Here is a 16,970-nt window from a genome sequence, read left to right as displayed (position 1 = left end):
AAAGAATCCCAGCAAGATAAGCATCCAAATGTTTCTTGAATGAGTCCAGCGTAGGTGCCTGCACCACTTCTGGAGGGAGTCTATTCCAGGTCTTGGGGACTTGGACAGTAAAGAATTTTTTTTCTAATGTCCAGCCTAAAACAGTCTTGGAGGAGTTTATGACTGTTGGTCCTTGTTTTTTCTTGGGGCCATCTGGTGAACAGACGTTCTTCCAGATCCTGATGTACACCTCTTATGTACTTATAAGCAGCCACCAGGTCCCCCCTGAGCCTGCGCTTTTCCAAGCTGAAGAGTCCCATGGCTCTCAGCCTCTCTTCATAAGGCCTATTCTCTTGCCATCTGATCATGCACGTGGCTCTTCTCTGGACTCTCTCAAGCTTCTCAACATCCTTCTTGAATTGTGAAGCCCAGAATTGGATGCAGTACTCCAGCTGTGGCCTCACCAAGGCCGAGTACAGTGAGAGGATGACATCCTGAGATTTACATGAGAAGCATCTTTGGATGCAAGCCAGAGTTTTGTTTGCTTTACCAGCTGCAACATCGCATTGGTGGCTCATGTTCATCTTGTGGTCAGTCAAGTCCCTTTCAGCCCTCGTGCTAGCAAACATAGCACCGCTGAGCCTATAAGTATGCCTATAGGTATTGAATGTCATCAGGTTTGTATCCGCCCACTTACTAAGTTTATATAAGTCAGTCTGGATCACTAACCTGTTCTCAGGTGTGGACACTATGCCCCAAAGTTTAGTGTCACCAGCAAAATTAGCCAGTGTGCTTCTGACATCAATGTCCACATCATTGATAAAGATGTTAAAGAGAACTGGCCCAAGATCAGAGCCATGGGGGATGCCAGTGGTCACAGAGTGCCATAATGATTCACTACCATCAACCACTACTCTCTGGGTCCGACCTTGGAGCCAGTTTCCCAGCCATTGGACTGTGGTGTAGCCGAAACCACAGTTGGCCAATTTTTCCATGGGACACCAGATCAAAGGCTTTTTTAAAGTCCAGATATATGATGTCAATTTCTTCTCCCTTGTCCAGGTGATATGTCACCTGGTCATAGGAGGAGATGAGATTGGTCAGGCAAGACCTACCCGCAACAAACCTGTGCTGGCTATCGCTCAGGATGTTGCCCTCAGCCAGCTTATCCAGAATAGTCTCCTTGATGATTTTCTCCAAAATCTTACCGGGGATTGAAGTCAAGCTGATTGGCCTGTAATTCCTGGGATCTACTTTCCACCCTATCTTGAAGATGGGTACCACATTGGCCTTCTTCCAGTCTTCAGATACTTCACCTGAGTGCCACAAGTTTTCAAATATTTTTGCCAATGGTTGGGCTACGACACCTGCCAATTCCCTTGAGTACTCTAGGGTATAATCTGTCAGGAGCAGCTGACCTGAAGGTGTCCAGCCTCTCAAGGTGATCCTTTACTAGATCAACACCAACGCTGGGTATAAATACACCCTTACCCTGACTGTCCCACGTCTTGCTAGGTAGGGCGGTCCCATTGGACTTATGGAAGACCGATGTGAAGTACCCATTAAGCAGATTGGCCTTTTTCTGGATGTCAATTATCGGCTGTCCCATTTGGTTCAGTAGAGGTCCAATGCTACCCTTGCTTTTTTTCCAGCTCCCTACATATCTGAAAAAGGACTTTTTGTTATCCTTGATATGTGAAGCCAGATGGAGCTTGGTTGCAGCCTTGACTTTCCTGATCCACTCTTAGGGCACATATCTGCAAGTGTGGAGTGGGGAAACCTGGTTTCCCCACTTTGTACCTGCAGATGTGCACCCTGGCTTGGGATCAGGTACCTGGGGTCATTATGCCACAGGACTGGACCCCTGAAGCCCCAGTAGTGGCTATCCAAAGAAGCTTCTCAGCTACCTGCTCTCTCATGCAACAAGTAAATAGATGCCTTTTCACAGAGGACAGCACAAATCGTTGCTACAAATTGTTGAGCTCAGAATTTGGGGCATTTGTGGTGCAACAAAAGGCATGAACATCTGTTTCCTTGGGTTTCCACCTGACCTTCTCTGGAAAGGCATCTTCCTGACACTTCTACTCCTGTCTTTCTAGGCAGGAAAAAACAGCCACACACTAGGCTGACACTGGTCCCCGAGGCACAGTGGGGTGGCAGAGTTTTGGAAGATAAAGGGCTGAATATTGGGAAAGTTGCTGTTTCATCTTTCACCCACAAATGCCAAACACCAGGAGTGTGAAGCAGGTGAGGTGGGCCTGGGAAAGGTGACAACGCCCCTCTTTGGCTGGGGAGATAGATTGGTTCAGTAGATGAGTATAATGATGAGTGACAGTAAAGCAATTTAAGCTTAGCTTGCCATGTTGGAACAGTAGCCTAACAATTTCTTCTTGGTGAGGACACAAACAGTAGGTCGGGTTAACTTTGATGCCAGGAAACCACATTGCTGTAGTCACAACTCTGAACAGCATGGAGAACTGCTATTATCACATACAATCTGCATGAAACCATGTGGTACATCTATCATCCTTGGAAACAGGCAACAAAAATGTGGTGAGGAGTGTTATGAAAATGGTTTGCAGCCATGAAAAAGAGCAAACAAAAAGGCATTTGTAACCAGATAAGTCATACTTTGAGGAAGTGGCCCTTATCTTAAAATTTAAAAGAAAACTGCAACCCAACTGCCATATTCTTTAAAACTCAGCCTGGGTGATAGCTGGGTTGGTTGGTTGCCTCTGGTGAGTTAGGCTTATATGTTCTCTTCCACCCCAGCACTGCTTCTTGGTCCAAACATACCTCAGCTCAAGAGTAGCCCAGGATTGCAGCAGGACTGCTGGTCACCTGCTGCATGGAAAAAGGCCCAAGGCCAAGATGGAATATGTTGGGCCCAATGAAGAAACAAAAGCTTTCAGGGAAATGGCAGCAACTTATATCCTAGAAGAGGGTAAGTCACTAATAACCTATTGTCACGGGTTAGAACAAGATACAGCAGGCAGTGAAAAAGTTCAGGTTGCAGTTGGGGACCAGGACTGCAGTTGGGGAGCAGAAGCAGAGGGAGGAGGGCACACGTGTGCCACACGTGTACCCACCTTACCTCGGCGGTGAAGGCAGCTGCTGTGGAGGAGACAGCGGTGGGAGCAACAGCAGTTGATTTTCCCCTAAGGTAAGTGCGGCAGAGGGTACAGCGCAGCTGAGGCGGGTCCAGAGTGGAAGCCCTCCAGAGCCCTCTTAGCTCACCCGACAGGGAGTATGGGTAGTGTGCATGAACAGTGCGCGCAAACAGGCACGCTCTGTAAGGGCGCGCCAGCATTTGTGCCAGCGTTCGCGTAAGGCAGGCGTGAGGGAGCTGCCCAGAGCAGCACCTCCAGTGAGCAAGAGCAGCAGGCGCAGCTCTGCAGACATGGTGCAGATGCGGAGCGCAGCTGCCAGGGGCCCCACCCAAGCGCTGCCGCCTGCCATGGGCTCTTCTGAGGCCTCCACCCAGCCAGAGCTCATGGCGGGGTCGATGGCCCTTTGCCCCCCTGTCTGTGGGGGCGGGGGCCTAGTGGTCCCCTTGCCTGTCCCTCCTGTGCAAGACTTAGGGCCCTGGAGGAGCAATTGAGGGAGCTCCAGGCTGAGGTGAGCAGGCTGAGGGGGATCAGGGATGCAGAGGATAAAATTGATGCCTATTTCTGTTCTCTGCAGGCCCAGTCGCCCACTGTACAGCCCCCACAGGAGACGCATCCAATGCAGGAGTGGCAGAAGGTGTCTGCACCCACCGGGCCTCGATCATCCGGTCCCTCGCCACCTGGCTCTGGATTTTGATAGTGGTCTTCCGCTCCATCCCTACAAGGTATGGGACCATGGTCTCTCACCTCGGACAGTCTTATCCCATCCTAATCCCGCCTGCCAAAACTTTGATGATTTATCAATGGTGGAGGGGTCTAACTGTCCAGGTTCAGTTGTTCCAGGCCAAGGCGTGATGTTCTTCGCAAGGCTCCAACCTCCCCTGTACCTCGCCCTTTACCCAGCCCTGATGGCGTGCTTATGTTGTTGCTGGCGGCCGACCCTCTCTATGCGTGAAGTCCTCTTGGCTGCCGCTTGGATCAGGTTGAAAGCTCAGTAAAACTAGGCCCTCTAACTACTGAGCCCTTGGTAGCCCTCTGCCCGCCTTTATCCTGGCATCCTGGGCAAAAAAATAACAATTAATAAATCAAAGGAAAAGAGGCTGGCACCTCCATGCCTGCAGCAGCTTCCCATCTGCCTGGCCTCGTGCCCTGTCTGAGTAGATCCTGGATGGTCTCCATAGAGACCCTGGGATCTTGGGGTGGTAGCACCACAGGGCGGGGGCAGAGATGCAGTATGCTTCCCACACTTCTCTGCCCACAGAACTGGGGCTCTGCCCCCATCCCTGCCCCACACTGTCACTGCCCCATGATCCTAGCATCTCCATGGAGACTGGATGGGACCCACTCAGCCAGGACACTCAGGACACTGGGTGAACAGGATGAAGCTGCAGGCAGGCAGGGAGCTCTGTTTGGGGCCAGGATCTTGGCACGGTGACAGCATGGGACTGGGACCTGGGACAGAGTCACAATCTGCTCCCTGCACACTCCTGCCCATGGGAACTATGCCTGCGCAGGGGTGTACAAGAAGCGAATCATGGCTCTGCTGCTCACCCTGTGCCAGCACCACCCCAAAATCCTGGGGTCTCCTTGACCTCACCTGCTCATCTCACTCCCGGATACTGCTCCCTGTCAGCCAGTGACTCCATCCCAGCCACCTGGTCAAGCACCCTGCCCATGCAAGTCCTGCCCTTGGCAATGGGTGCATGATGGAAGGGGTGGAGTACCTAGGCAGTGGGGCTGGGGCTGGAGCTGATTTATCGCAGTCAATTATTTTGTGCTAGCATTAGAGTACAAGGCAAGGGATTAATGTTGATCAGCTTAATACCTACTTCTCCTTTACTTTACTACTTAAAGGTAACATTCTCCAAACAAGCATACAGCAATACCACTTCTTAAACAAGTCCCTACTCCTTGGTTTGTTTTCAGCAGGTTTTTTTGTTGCTGCTGCTGTAAGCTGGTAGTGTAAGCAATCAGTGAGACTAAAGAGCATCAGACTTCCGAATGGGACAACTAGCATAGGGACAACAAGCAGGACAGAATTACGTGAGGATAATGTCCAGTGTTAAGTGATGTTCTAGAGGAATTTGGAGTCTTAGGCTGACCTCAGATCCAACACTGATCCTCCTGCACCAGACGTAGGGCTGGGAAAGAGCAGAGTCCTCAGCTAGGCATTTAATTTTGTGGAATGACTTGATAAAAGTTGAACTATAAGCTTTTAGTATTGCGGGGGGGGGGGGGGGCTTTTCCACCATGCCTGCCCCCCACCTTGACCCAGCCATCTTCCTGCTGGGAGATGTTAAGTAACCAGGAAGGGGGTGCAGGATGACTCCCTCCGTCCCTCTCCTCCACCCGCCCACCTGGGGGCCCCTCCTTCCCTACATACCTAAGCTTTGTGCCCAGGAAAGATTCCAGAGTTACAGTGGTCCAGAGAGTAGCATGGCCTGACTCAGCCAGCCAGCTGAGCCAGGTCATTCATCTGTGCCTGAGGGGGCCCCACCATGCTTGGGGGCCCCCACCTGTCGGGGCCCCTAGGGGACTATGCCTGGGTGCCCCCACCTGAGGGGGCCCTTTGCCACCATCCTGGGGGCCCTCACCTGAGGGAGCCCCACCCTCCCTCCCTATCTAAGCTTTGTGGGTGGGTTTGCTTTCTTTCTTGCAAGAAAATGCTGGTCGTGCATGGTTCTGAAATGGAATGTGATGAAGTTCAGAAGGTTTGCAGTACTGCAGTATTGAAGAAAGTCATGTAACCACTCACTCCAAAGTTTCAATCATCAGTAACCAGGAAGGGCCAGTAACCAGGCTAGCTGGCTGCCTGCCTGCCTCCCTCTCAGCCTCCCACCATGCAGCCCTCCATCCATCCATATCATATCAAGGGATTACTCAAGGGACCATGGGAGCATATTGCCAACTGGTGTTTTATCCTATTGTATTGCGTTTGCTGGCAATAGCTGTCCTGTAAAAAAGCATATTCACCAGTTGACTACCAACAGCATTGCTGAGTAAAAAAAAAGTCTATACTGTTTTAGCTTTATTGTGATTTCTTAATGGAATTGATTAAGCAGGTAGCAGTGGACTGGGGGGGGAGAGGTCTGCAAATCCGGCACCAAAAGGTGCTGCATACATGATTTGTAAAGAAAACATTGCATTGCAGAGAAAGAATTGAAAAAAAATAATTTTTTGCCTTGGACCTCTCATAACAGTACAACCTGCAAATGAAAAAAGAAGCTGTTTTGGAGCTGTGGCAGCAGGTGTTAACCCCTACCCCTCACCCCCCTCAGCAATCATGCATATGAAATGCATTATAATACAGACTTACTAAAGTCTTTAAAGACTTGCAAATGGCTAAAGGCCCTGGGAGGTCCATGCATGGAGAAGTTTTGCAGATTGCCTGCTTGCTGCTAGGGATGGGTGGGGTTGAACTGTCTTTTTTCTTACAAAACAGGCTGGCTGTACCACACCCTAGCTAGCACTCATCAAGCATTCCACCTCCTTCCCTCCAATTACAGTCCACCCTGCAACTCTTTGCAGTTCTTTCCAGTAATGCCAAGACTCCACAAAACCCCCACAAGCACTGCATCCCCACCATGCTGAGCCAGGCGCAGACTCCAAAAACCAACCCAACCACCCACCCACACCAAAGAAAACATGACACTTATGTAGAGCAAAAATAAAATGTTAATGAAAATGCTGCAGCTCAAAAGCTGAACAATATAAAACATATATACAAATGTAAAAAAGAAGAAAAAAAATGAAAAAGGGGATTGCTTCAATGCACGCCTGTACTCCTCATCACTGGACTGTGGGCTGGTTGCCATCCTCGGCAAGTTCCGCCCTTGAAAGTTTTCTGCAAGGATGGGGGAAAAAGAAGAAGGGGAAGAGGAGGGGTTTTTTTCTCACGGCCAAAAAACGGGACTCTTGCCCCCCCCCCCCGCACGCGCGCACGTGCGCACGCACACACACACACGCGCACACACACACACACACAAGGTCAGTGGGACATATTACCCAAATATCACCCAGGACACTGCACAGCCTGGGTGTTGTGTCTGGCAGGCTGCCCTTGGACTTTTGGCCCTGGTTCTGAAATGGAATGTGATGTGATGAAGTTCAGGAGGTTTGCAATATTGCAATATTGAAGGAAGTCATGTAACCACTCACTCCACAGTTTCAAACTACTTGCAAAAAACTTACCATTATGGTGATGCTGCAGCTGTCACTGGGAGTGGCAGCACATGACGGGGGGTGCAGGGGTCTCAGGTGGAGGGTACATGGGGGGGTGGGAGGAAAGGAGGGTACATGGGGGGGAGACATACAATATAGGTGGGGGGGCTGAATAATTAAGAGGGGGTAGAAAATTAAAGGATTACTTCTCTCCCCCATTTTAAAATAATAATAATAATAGGTTCGAGCAGACCTGTCCCGACCTGCCTGAATAGTGTGCTGGGAGAGAGAAGGGAGGAGTGAAGGAGGATAAAAAAGAACACACAGCAGCACCTACTGGCTACAGGCCAAAGCACAGCGCCCCCTCATGGCGAAGGGGATTAATTAGAAGTCTTTGGATTCTCTGGCTGTTTGCACAAACAAAATCCATGGTTGGAGCGGCGTAGCTGGAAAGCTACGCAAATTAAAACATCTCTGTGTACAGTTAATTTAAGGTGCTAAATGGACTTTAAAGTGGCGGGAAATCCTGGGTCATGCAAACACAAGCTCAATTGCATCAACGTAAACAGGAAATTTTGTTTCGTCTACACACGCCCTAAGACTATTAAAGTAGTTCAGCAGACTTGACTATCAGTGCCTTCACCCAAACCTTTTCAACCTTTGGTGGGGCCAACAGAGTTTACTGGTGCTGTTGTTGAAGATAACGGGCCTAGTAAGAGCTGAATGGGCCTAGTATGCTCCACAGCTTGTAGGGCTAAAACTATTGTCACCTATCTTGCTGTGAAATAAGCTTGTTTACAGGTTTTTCTGGATGGTGTGTATTAGTCTTATCAAGAATTTGTACAGATCTACCAAAAGCAGTGGTTCCCTGAGTGGGTTATTGTCCAGTAGTAGGTCAAGATAAATTTTAAAGCAGCATTCAGAATATAATTCCCCTAATTTCTGTAGCACTAGGAATAGCTAGCAAATATCTCTTGCTAACAAAGGAAAGAGAAGTAAAATATCTTCATGGAAGTGCTGTGCACAAGAAAGAGAAGAAAGGAGGCTAAAGAGAGGGTGATTTATTGTTCCTTAAGCAAAACAGATTTATCTGTTCACTCAAACACATGCTGTCTTCTGAAGAAAACAATAATTGCTGTGTAAATAGGTGATAAATAACAATCTATAACAACAACAGGTGAAACAGGTGGCATGAATTAGTCTTCAGCTAGAAGGCACAAATAATATTATGGAAGTTATGACATCTCATTAGAGGTCTAGCTCCATTTAATTAATCCTAAAATCAACATGTTTAAGCTTTCTTTTCCTCCTCCTGCATATGACAATGACCCAGTTCCCCCATACACACAGCTTTATATTGCTTAGTGCTTTTCATACAAAACATACCCCCAAAAGCTACACAGACAGTTAAATAAATCATAGCAAAGGAAGGGAGGCTTGATATTTTCAGGTAACCTTAAAAAACAGATGGAGGATACAGGAAGCCCAAGGCTCACACTGAAGAGTATGAACCAGTCAACCTTGTTTTTTAGCCTCCAAGAGAAAGTCCTCCTCATGGGGTCTATTGGTCAATTTGGTTGGAGTTGATTTGAGATAAAATAAAGACTCCAATTCCTGAGTCTCCTTAACTGGGGAATAACTGTAGCATTCACAAGAGAACACCAGATAAAAGCATACCATGCCCTTTCTTGCCAGGGATTAGAGGTCTGCTGGGGAGGTCAGAGAACAGAGCTCATGAAAGCAGAATGTAGTTTTTACAGCAGAGGATGGCATGCTCTGAAAGGCCTCATTGGTGACGGGGTTTGTGCAAACTATGGGTGTTAGTTTTGGATATTACATTTAAATTTAACAAATGTCCAGTACAATAATTGCTCCACATCTGGGAGTAACACAATCAGGTTTATAATTAGCACATAATAACTTAACCAAAATTATCCCCATCCAGGATTTGGCAGCCCAAGAGTTCTTCATGTTGCCACCTCCTTTCTGGCTTCTCTTCTTACAAAGTCTTAGTAAGAATGTACCTGCTTCCCCTTACCCCACCATAAACATTTTTATGGTGACACAAAATGGTGAGCAAACAGACAATCCTACACCTTGTTGTGCCACATCAGTGGCCACTACAAAAGATAGCGTTAAATAGTGCTGCTTTATTGCAGCAGGCACCTATTTGCTCTGTGGCAAGAGACTGCATGCAGCCCAGAGCTGCCCCAGGTACATGCTCTGGGAGTTTGAGGGGCCTGATCCTATGCACCCCAAGAATTCCCAAGCAGCATCAGGCCCCTCAAGCCTCAGGAGCACCTGCCGAGCTTTCCTGCTTATGGAGGCACACCCCAGGGAATCTCGGGCTGCTTCTCTGTAAGCAGAGAATATTGGGCTTTTCCACTTACAGAGACCTACCCCAGGATCTCCAGGGACATGTCTCTGTAAGCAGGGAAAGCCTGCACAGGCCCCAGCTTGGAGGCACAGGATCCTTGCCTACACATTTCAACCTTCACTGGGTCCTGCCCCAACTCATGCTTCATGTGGAGGCACAGGTCAGCGCAGGTCTCAGCAAGGAAACACAGGGAGGTGCAGAACCCGGGGAATTCCCAGCACCCCGTGCCCCTACGCGAGGACCCACGCTGACCCATGCCTCCAAGAATACAGGGATCCCTGGGCCAAGGGAACACTTCACTTGTTCTCCCACAATGGGTCCTTCCCAACACAGGACAACAGGTGACATGAGTTTCACCTAATAAAATGGATCAGTTGTGGCAGGACACATCCCACTACAGATGATCCACTTCATTTGACAATGTCAGTTTTTACCCCCAGTGAGTAGAAGGACTTCTCTTCTCTTATATCAGGGCATGTTTGGTCATGTCAGTTTGTGAAGCAGAGGGAGCCCTACTGGTCAGCAAGAACTTTCCTAATGAGCCTCAGAGATCCTGTACAGCCTTCTGGAAAAGCCAGAGTGTCAGAGGGCAGGAACTATAGCAGACAACCTTCTTCCACTGATAACAGAAGATATAGGTAGGAGATATAAAGAAGACACAGAAAGAGAGCGACTGAAAGCAAAAACTAAGAATATGTCTGATTTTCCTGACAGTAGCGGATATCAGGAAAACCTCCATTTGCAGTGCCTTAATGTAAAGCTGGGGTAAAAGGGGTAAGGAAAAAAAAATCAGGCCTACGAGGCGAGGTTCTTCCCTGCCTTACATTTTGTGTAATCATCTACTCTACTGTAAAGCAAATGCAAATACCAGCCTTTTACAGTCAACTTTGTATAAGGTTAATGGCTGCACAAAGAACTCAGTAATAGGGAAATCACGCTCCTAATCTTTAACAGCCTTTCATATTCTCCTGGTCTCTCAATGACTATTGACCCCAACCTGCTCTCCTTCAAGAATGAGCAGGTGTGGACATTGTACTTGTCTTACTTAATGTGACCTGTTTGTATTAGCTACACCTTCTTCAATGTGCTCAGAATTAATCTTGCTTTTTGGCACAATCAAAACAGAACACACCAGCTTTTATGTTTCAATGTCTACATGTCCTGAACTTCTGGAGAAGAAAATAAAGAAGAGCTGCTGAAAACAATCTGGCCTCTGTAAATAGAATCATAGAAAGTTAGGGTTGGAAGGGACCTCTGGATGTCACCTAACCCAACCCCCTGCTCAAGGCAGGACCATCCTCAACTAGATCATCCCAGCCAAAGCTTTGTTTAGCCGGGTCTTAAAAACCTTCAAAGAGGGAGATTCCACTAGCTCTGTGGGTAACCTGTTCCAGTGCTTTACTACCCTCCTAGTGAAAAAGTTCCTTCTGATATCTAACCTAAACTTCCTTTGCTGCAACTGGAGACCATTGCTCCTTGTTCTGTCATCTGCCAGCACTAAATACTGTCTAGCTCCATCCTTTTTTGAGCCCAGGTAGCTGAAGGCTACTATTAAATCCCCCCTCAGTCTTCTCTTCTCTAAACTAAATAAGCCCAGTTCCTTCAGTCCTTCCTCATAAGTCATGTCCCCCAGCCTCTTCACCATTTTTGTTGCGTTCTGTTGGACCGTCCCCAATTTGTTGACATCCTTTCTGTAGTGGGGGGCCCTAAACTGAACACAGAACTCCAGATGTGGCCTCACCAGTGCTGAATGGAGAGGAATGATCCAGTGCTGAATGTGCCCTTGACCTGCAAGCAACACCTTTACCAATGCAGCCCAGTATGCCATCAGCCTTCTTTGCAAAAAGGGCACACTGCTGGCTCATATTCAGCTTATTGTCCATTGTAACCCCCAAGTCCTTTTCTGCAGAACTGCTACCCAGCCAGTCAGCCCATAGTGCATGGGATTGTTCTGGCCTAAGTGTAGGATTTTGCACGTGTCCTTGTTAAACCTCATGGGATTCCTTTTAGCTCATTCCTAGGTTTGTCTAGGTCAGTCTGAATCCTAGCCCTACCCTCCAGTGTATCTACTAGTCCCCCCCGCTTGGTGTCATCAGCAAACTTGCTGAGGATGCACTCTATGCCATCTTCCAGGTTGTTGTTGAAGACACTGAAGAAAAACATTGAACACTGAACAAAACCAGCCCCAGGACCAACCTCTGGGGCACTCCACTTCATACTGGCTCCCAACTAGACATTGAGCCATTACGCTCTAAGGCCAATGCTGCAGCCAGTCTTCTATCACCCTTACAGTCCATTCATCCAGCCTGTGCTTCCTTAGCTGGCCTGCAAGAATGTTGTGGGAGACTGTATCAAAAGCCTTGCTAAAATCAAGGTATATCACATCTACTGGTCTCCTCTCATCCACAGATACAGTCACCTCATCATAGAAGGCAATCAAGTTAGTCAGGCATGAGTGGCCCTTGGTGAATCCATACTGACCATTCCTAATCACCTTCTTCTCCAAGTGCTTAGAAATGGATTTCTTGAGGATCTGTTCCATGATTTTTCCTGGGGCTGAGGTGAGGCTGACTGGTCTGTAGTTCCCTAAATCCTCGTTTTTCTCCTTTTTCCGTTTCTTAAATATGGGCACTATGTTTGCCCTTTTCCAATCATCCAGGACCTCTCCTGATCACCATGAGTTTTCAAGGATGATGGCCAATTGCTCTACAATCTCTTCAGCCAACTGCCTCAGCACCCTCAGGTGCATCCTGTTCAGCCCTATGGACTTGTATATGTCCAGCTTTTCTAAATAGTCTTTAACCTGTTCTTTTACCACTGAGGGCTGCTTAACTCCAACCCAAACTGTGCTGCCTGGTGCAGTAGTCTGGGCACTGACCTTGCCTGTGAAGACCGAGGTCAAGAAGGAATTGAGCACTTCAACCTTTTCTGCATCGCTGTCACAAGGTTGCCTGTGTGGCAGCTGAAAAGTATGTCTGTGTGATAAAAGTGCTTGCTGAAGGCTCTATGAAGATTAGACTAGTGTTTTTCTGTATTTGTTTAGATATTAAGCTATAAGTTGTTGCTAAAAGCCTAATTATAGTTTAAGATGTAGTGAGGCCTTGTATAAAGTAAGGCCTAGTAAATTTAGCAAAGCCTAGAAGTAGTAAGGCCCTGTGATGCAGTTAAAATTACCTTATCAAAGGAATGCAAGGCTTGTATTGATATTGGTCAGTCTATGGACAGTTGAAGAAAAAGGAATCTAAGTGGTCATATGTTATCAGTGTCCTTCAGAAGCTATAAATTAGCTGAAATATCTGGAAACCATTCAGAAGGAAGATGCAGCTCTGTGAAAAGGATTAGTTAGCTGTTGCCTGGATCAGTGGGCCCGTCGACCTCGAGGAGCCCAAGAACTGCATTCCAGGGTCCTTCCCGGCACCCCTCAGAGAGCGCTGCTCAGGGACGCCTGCCCTCGCTGAACTTTGTGGAAAGAGAAGCTTGCTTTGTATCAGGCATCAGAGGGACTGCTGATAAGCTGCTGACGCAAATTGATTTTGTCTGTCATTGTTTGTCTTGTTATTACACGTAGTTGTGGTTTTTTTAAGTTAATAAATCTTTCTTACCTTTCTACCCCGACCACACTCTCAATCTAAACCCTCCGCAGGTGGCTGGGACAGCCTCCCCCATTCAGTAATGGAGCCACGCTTTTTCTGATCCTCCTCTTGCTACCAACATACTTGTAGAAACCCTTCTTGTTATCCTTCACGTTCCTTGCCCGCTGCAACTCTAATTACACTTTGGCCTTCCTGACTTCATCCCCACATGACCGAGCCATTCTCTTACTAGTCTTCCTGCACATTGGGATGGTTTGTTCCTGCATGCTCAGTAAGGCTTATTTAAAGTACAGCCAGCTCTCCTGGACTCCTCTCCCCCACAGACTGGCTTCCCAGGGGTTCCTGCCCATAAGTTCCCTGAGCAAGCCGAAGTCTGCTTTTCTGAAGTCCAGGGTCCTTACTCTGCTGCTCTCCAGCCTTTCTTTCCTCAGGATCCTGAACACAATCATCCTGTGGTCACTGCTGCCCCAGTTGCTAGCCACTAGTACATTCCCCACCCATTCTTCCCTGATTGTGAGCAGGAGGTCACAAAGAGCATGGACCCTAGTTGGCTGCTCCAACACTTGTACCGAGAAGTTGTCCCCAACACTCTCCAAAAGCTTTCTGGATTGCCTGTGCACTGTTGCATTGCCCTCCCAGAGACCAGGTTCTAGTCAGTTTTCAGCAGACTGCTTTGCCAAGTGCCTTAGGAAGAGATGGTGCCCAGCTGGGACTAGGGGGAGCTGGCATTCTATCCCCAGTTATGCCACATACAATTTGTAAGGCAGGGATAGTGATACCTGCTTTGGTAAGGCATTTAAGGGCTATCGATGGAAAGCACTATAAATGCAATGGGTTAGTGTTTTATTGTTACTTAATTTACACAGTTTTCTTATTTTAAATACTTGCATCATTTCTCACTTAGAAGGCAGCTTCAAAGTGCCTGTCTAGTGTTTAAATTTGTTTTTTATTTTTCTCTCTATGCATGGAAGATACCTGTTGGATTTAAGTCTGAATGAGACACTAAATACACTGACAAGAAAGCAAAGTCTTTTACATTTCTCTTTCCTTTTGTTTTCTTTCAACAAGATAAAATCATTGTGCCTGATGCAGTCTCAAGTCATTTAAAGCCTAGGACTAGAAGTTATAGATGCCTGAAGCCAGTTGCAGGGGAAAGAGACAGCAGAACTCAAGGATCCTCAGGATAATGCCCCAATTACTAGGCTACAGAGTCATACTCTCCTGTTCTCTCTTTCCAAACCAAAAAAACCAAAACGAAATTATTTTCTTCATAGGGGCACAACACCAATTAGAGACATGGAAAGTGCCCTTCCCAACTCAGGATACCCTCCAGTCTGATGGTTAGGGCACTGTCTTGGGAACTAAGATGTGATTTTGGACCGCCTCAGGCTGAGGAGGGAATTAACTTAGGTCTCCCACTTCCAAGGCAACTGCTTTAAATTTAGAGGTGTGCTATCAAAGGTGGGCACTGCCACTTTCTCCTCAGTCCTCTCTCTGCACTCTTGCCCAGATTGGTAAGATCACAACAGAAGAAAGTCTTAAGGAAACAGGACAGAGTAGGGTGTGAGCCAGAGAAAAGGGTCCAGCACTGGAAGTCAAGGGGTCTTGAATAATAAACCCACCTCTGCCACTGACACAACATACACTGCAATGGTGTGTCCCAGCCCAGATGCTCCCAAGCTTGTGTCACCCATACCACACCTGCCAGCACACTGCAAACCCAGATGTGCACCAACAAGGCTGCTCAGGGGCACCACTTTGCAGCTGCCCTTAGAACCTCGGTGGCCCACAGGCTTAACAGCAGCCTCTGGGGGTGGCCCCAGAGCACCCTTACCACTGTACTTTGAAATTTGGAGCATGCCTGTGGGAGTGGGGAGCTGGGGTGGGCTCAGGAACGTTTGTGGCCAGGGCACGCTCCTGTCATAGTTCAGACCTGCCCTGTATGACCTTGAGCGAACAAGTTCATTTTTCTATCTCATTTTCTGTCTGCATTTAGTCCTATCCATTTACCTCCAGCACAGGGGCCTGAGTGGATCAATATGTAATTGTCAGTTTGGCACTTTGAGCAGATGGAAAATTTAAAGCAGCAGACAGAAGTGCAGCTCCCCAGTCTAATTCATGCCACTTCACAGAAAGTGCCATGAGTTAGACCGATCCTCCCAAGCCAACAGAAGTTAGCTGCGGTGAATGTTAGGAGGGTGGAGGATTGGCTAATTTGGAGCCGATCCAAGGAAAGAAGCTACATCTCTAGCTCTGCCCCCTCCCGCTTGCAGCTCTAGTGCTATGTCTGGATGGGAGAGGAGAGAAGGCAGGGGTGGGAGCTTGTTCTGGGGGGCTCCCCAGCTACACTGGAGTGAGATGGTGGGTGGATTGGAGCTCCCCACCTTGGGGGGCTCCAATCTACCTACCCCACCATAAAGCAATGGCTGGGCAACCCCCAGAATGAGCTCCCTTTGTTCGCTTCCCCCCTCCCATTCTGAAAACACTCCACTTTGAAGCATCTTCAGCTGAACCCTCGTGCAATGAGGATTTAGATTGTCACAGGATCGGGTCTTTTTTAAGTGCTCTGGAGCCAGTGCTCCCTTCAAGGTGCACGCATGCGCGGCCACACATGACTTAAGATCTTGCCGCGTACTAACTTATTAATGCCACGCACCTGCCCAGAGAGGAGCAGGGCAGCGACTTCCCAGAGAGGAGCTGGGTGCGGAGCGTGGCGGAGGCACTGGGGCTGGTGCAGGATACTTAGTGGAGGTAAACTTAGGCAGCGGCTCCTCCCTGAAGCAAGGCAGGGGCTAGGGCTGGGGCTGGGGCAGAGTGCCTTCTTGCCACATGCCTCCTCGCTCCCCAAGGTGAGGCAGGGACAGAGGCTGGGGCTTGGGGAACTGCTGCACTCCCCAGCCCCGATGCCATGTGCCTCCTTGCTCCCCGAGGCAAGGCGAGGCAAGGTGAGGCAGGGGCTGGGGCTGGTGCAGGCTCTGGCAGGCAACCGCCCTGCCCAGAAGCTGTGTGCACTGGCTGGGGCCAGGGCCCTCCCGCTAGCGAGTGTGGCAGCATATCACACTGTCCCGGGGGAATGGGCTGGGCTTCGCCCCATGTGGAGCGTAGCAGGGGCAGCTTCAGGGCAGGCCAGATGCAATTAATTGGACGCCTGCCTGTGGGCTGGATTAATTTGCCTGGCAGGTTGGATTCAGCCTGTGGGCCATATTTTGCCGACCCCTGAGGTAGGACTCAGGGTTCCCTTTGTTTGTGTGCAGACTCCTACTGACTTCTGTAACAGCTCTTGAAAGAATCTTGCATGACTGATAGCTTGTCAGTGTGAAATAACTGCAGGTCCCCATAAATACATTACTTTGTAATAGCTTAGCTAACTCTAATGCTTATTCTTGCAGCCTGGAGTTCTAGGATATTTTGAGTTCAATGCTTCACCTCCCAATGTGCTCCCCAGCCCCTTTGGGCTCCAGGTTCCTGGTCATGTTCCACATGACTTCCACATGGCAGTCACTCGTCGTGGTGCCCTGTGACCAGTGGGGTCCCTCAAGGCTCTGTCCTGGGACCCATCCTGTTCAACATCTTCATTAATGATGTGGACATTCGCCGATGACACCAAACTTTGGGGCAAAGCATCCACGCCAGAAGATAGGTGGGTGATCCAGGCTGACCTGGACAAGCTCAGCAAATGGGCGGCCGAGAACCTGATGGTGTTTAACACCGAAAAATGCAAAGTTCTCCACCTTGGGAAGAAAAACCTGCAGC

General features: G+C 48.5%; 1 long non-coding RNA gene across 1 annotated transcript; it reads left to right on the top strand.

Annotated features, from left to right (window-relative positions):
• The first annotated feature begins 502 nt into the window (after positions 1–502).
• LOC109316134 lies at positions 503–5,588 on the top strand. The gene is made up of 3 exons (XR_002102721.1): positions 503–513; positions 5,399–5,401; positions 5,517–5,588. It is a non-coding gene; the product is annotated as an uncharacterized LOC109316134 (long non-coding RNA).
• Positions 5,589–16,970: the final 11,382 nt, after the last annotated feature.

Source organism: Crocodylus porosus, unplaced genomic scaffold, assembly GCF_001723895.1.
Source record: "Crocodylus porosus isolate Cpor-Errol unplaced genomic scaffold, CroPor_comp1, whole genome shotgun sequence".
Taxonomy (NCBI): Eukaryota; Metazoa; Chordata; order Crocodylia; family Crocodylidae; genus Crocodylus; species Crocodylus porosus.
This window is presented reverse-complemented; position numbering and strand designations above follow the sequence as displayed.